The 2928-nt window shown below is 37.3% G+C and overlaps 1 long non-coding RNA gene across 1 annotated transcript in view; it reads right to left on the bottom strand.

Annotated features, from left to right (window-relative positions):
• Positions 1-2592, bottom strand: part of LOC108446446 — a 17231-nt gene extending 14639 nt beyond the window's left edge. Inside the window, exon 1 of the long non-coding RNA XR_001861620.1 lies at positions 2451-2592. This is a non-coding gene — a long non-coding RNA (uncharacterized LOC108446446). The remainder of the gene's footprint in view (positions 1-2450) is intronic.
• Positions 2593-2928: the final 336 nt, after the last annotated feature.

The following is a 2928-nucleotide window of genomic DNA, read 5'->3' as shown; positions in this document are numbered from 1 at the left end:
CCCTACAAGAAATAAAAAATCTTCTCACCCCAGGTATTCCTGGCCTTTCTCTTTATCCCACTTGGTTTTCTGTCTCTTCTATTTGTTGCTCTAAGCTCCAGAGGTGGGAGAAGGGAGAGTTATCCCTGCTGGTACTTAGGAAACAACCTTGGGTTTTATTTTTGGGGAAGCAGGGAAGGAAAACCCAGTCTGGCTGTTACATCTGGAGGAGGAGAGCTTAGAGATATCCGCACTCCTGAGTGCTGGGGTGGGGTTAGAGGTGGATCAAAACTATTTGGAAGGGGAAAAGGTGAGCCAGTCCAAGGCTGGCTACTGCCTTTTAACACACCAGAAACTCCCCTACTGTTTCAAGAAGTCTGTGAAGAAGATACTGCTTAGTGTTCAGCCAGAAAGGAGGGGAAATGCTCTGTATGTTTGCTGCCTGAGAGAGTTCTGTTTGCTTGTTTTGAAGAGACTGAAAAGGTGTGATTACTCTTCTTTTTTTTTGAGAAAGAGCAAAAGCACAGTGCAGGGTCCAGCACTATTTGCAGTGTTTGTTCACTTAATAGCTTGGGGCTTGAAAATTTTGATTTGATTACACTTTAGTGCTGATTTAGTCAGTAACAAGTGGTTTCAAAGCACAGGAGTTCAGACTACCCTAATTAACTGACTTTTCAATCACCATGCAAGATGATTTTAACACCCTGCCCCTTAACTGTAACAAAAATATATTTATCTTGCATTTACTGCAGGATAAAATACTGAATAGTGAGTGTAACACTAAAGAAAACACTGAAATCTTACCAAGCAAGGCCACAATTCCTGCCCACAAATTGTATAACCGGAAAATTTTCTTATAGTAGACTCCAAAACCAGCTTAAACAGGGAGATGTACTTCCTTTAGCAGCCTTGCATTTTAGGTACACAAAATATTTTTACCTGCTGCTATCACTTGTGAGTATGTTCTGACATGGCTAATAAAAAAATACACATTAGCAGAGTAATCATCATCCTGTGTTATAATTTCTCACCTCTAAGAAATTAATGTGCATAATTTGTTTCTGTTTACATGCAATATTGTAATGGCACAACAGCTTAAGCAAATGTAGCATATTTTCTGAGTGCCAGCCAGGGGCTGGATGCTTTCTGCAATATTAAGCATCAATCCTTCACCAGGATAAAAAAGCTACAAATATTTTTTTCTCGTGGTAGAATTGATTTTTGCAAATGGAGCCTGGTTCAAGTGGTGTAATCATCTTTCCTCCTTTTAGCAGTTGCTCAATGCACAACCTCATCCATTCAGTCACAATCAATTGGGTGATAAAGTATTTCCCTCATCAGTGAAAAAGGAGCTTGTACCTTGTGCACTCAATATCAGTCGTTTGTTTAATTGGCTAATAAGAGATTATTCCACCTACAAAACCGAGCTGCAGGAACTCTTTTACTTTTAAAATTATGCCAGGTCTTCTCCAGTGATTTCAATTCCCAGATTTCTATAATACAAAATTTTTGAATGCTTACCCCTTAAATTTAATTGTATAACTTCATTTCAAAAAGATGTCTCCATACAAGACCTTGCTGAGAAAACTGAAAAACAAGAAAAGCTTTCCTGATGCAGGGAGAGAATATTCATTTCTGTAGTTTACAGGAAGATTAAAAAATTAGGAAATTCCCAGCCTAATTTACTTTAAGAGGAATCACTTTTTCTGGAATACTTTTTTTTCAGTTCCTCTAAATTATGGCAAATATCTTTTTTATGCACAGATTTTGAAGAAAGCATTTCTCATATATAGGATGATGGGATGGTTTGGTTTGGGTTTTTTCACCAGGTTTTGTAAACAGTTATTTAGCATTTGAGGCTGCAATGTTAAATAATGTTGATATAGAGAATTTCACTGAAGTTATGGATATATCTGACTTTCCATTTTTAAGCATTTGCTGTTTCTTTGAAAATTTTGTCTCATAGTATTGCTTCATTTCTCCCTTTTTCATGTCTTGAGAGGTTTCAAGACTATTTTAGAGCTTGGGGTATGACAAATGGTACTTGTGAGAATGACTTCCTGCCCAAACTCATGGGATATCACTCACACAAACTCCTAATTACTAAAATTTTCAAATTATTTATCAACTTATTTTTGAGAGGACACTGTGCAGCAGGTGATCTGTTTGCATGGCTGAAGCAGGTATGCAAACAACTAATCTTGGCTAGAAATAGCTGTTACTGTCCTGGAGGTGCTGATTCCTCTGTGCACACTAAACATGAATCTGAATTTGAGCTGCTTTGATGACAACACATATGCAGAGTCAGCTACGTCTCATTGATTTTTTGGGAGGTGGGTGGAATGTACATCATAATTTCCTACAGCCATCCCTAAAACAATTGATCCAAGCCCCATTTTTCACCAGATCACTGAGTGTTAATTCAATTTGATGGGCACAGCAGGCAATAATACATCCTACAAGGAACTTACTTTCGGTGGCGTACAAAGTACGTCCTTTTCATCCAGACAGGTTTTTGATGCAGATCAAATGAATTTTCATTTCAAACCTTTTCTGGCTGTCTTTCAGTAAATCAGCATGGTTTTCCTTTTGCTTCTTCTGTAATTTTTCCATGACAATCTAGAAAATAGAACAACAAAACTACCAGCACCACAGGCAGGCCTCCTTTTACACATACTACCTCCTTTTACACATACTACCTCCTTTTACACCTACTTTCTGTACTGAAAAAGCCCTGGATTAATTAATTCTAGATAAAAGTCTAAAAAGTCTTTAGTCTTTGCTAAAGTAATATATTTAGCAAAGCAGAAGATTTAAAAAAAATAAAAATAATAGAAAAGCATTGTTTTCTACAGCACTGCAAATGCAGTACAGCAACTGCTCAAAGAAGGAACAAACTGGATTTGTTCCACTTTAGCTCAGCCTGAGGAAGTAAAAAGAGGAAATAGC

The sequence above is a fragment of the Corvus brachyrhynchos genome, unplaced genomic scaffold, assembly GCF_000691975.1.
Source record: "Corvus brachyrhynchos isolate BGI_N302 unplaced genomic scaffold, ASM69197v1 scaffold565, whole genome shotgun sequence".
Classification (NCBI taxonomy): Eukaryota; Metazoa; Chordata; class Aves; order Passeriformes; family Corvidae; genus Corvus; species Corvus brachyrhynchos.
Note: the sequence above shows the minus strand (reverse complement) of the source record. Positions and strands in the feature narration are given on the sequence as shown.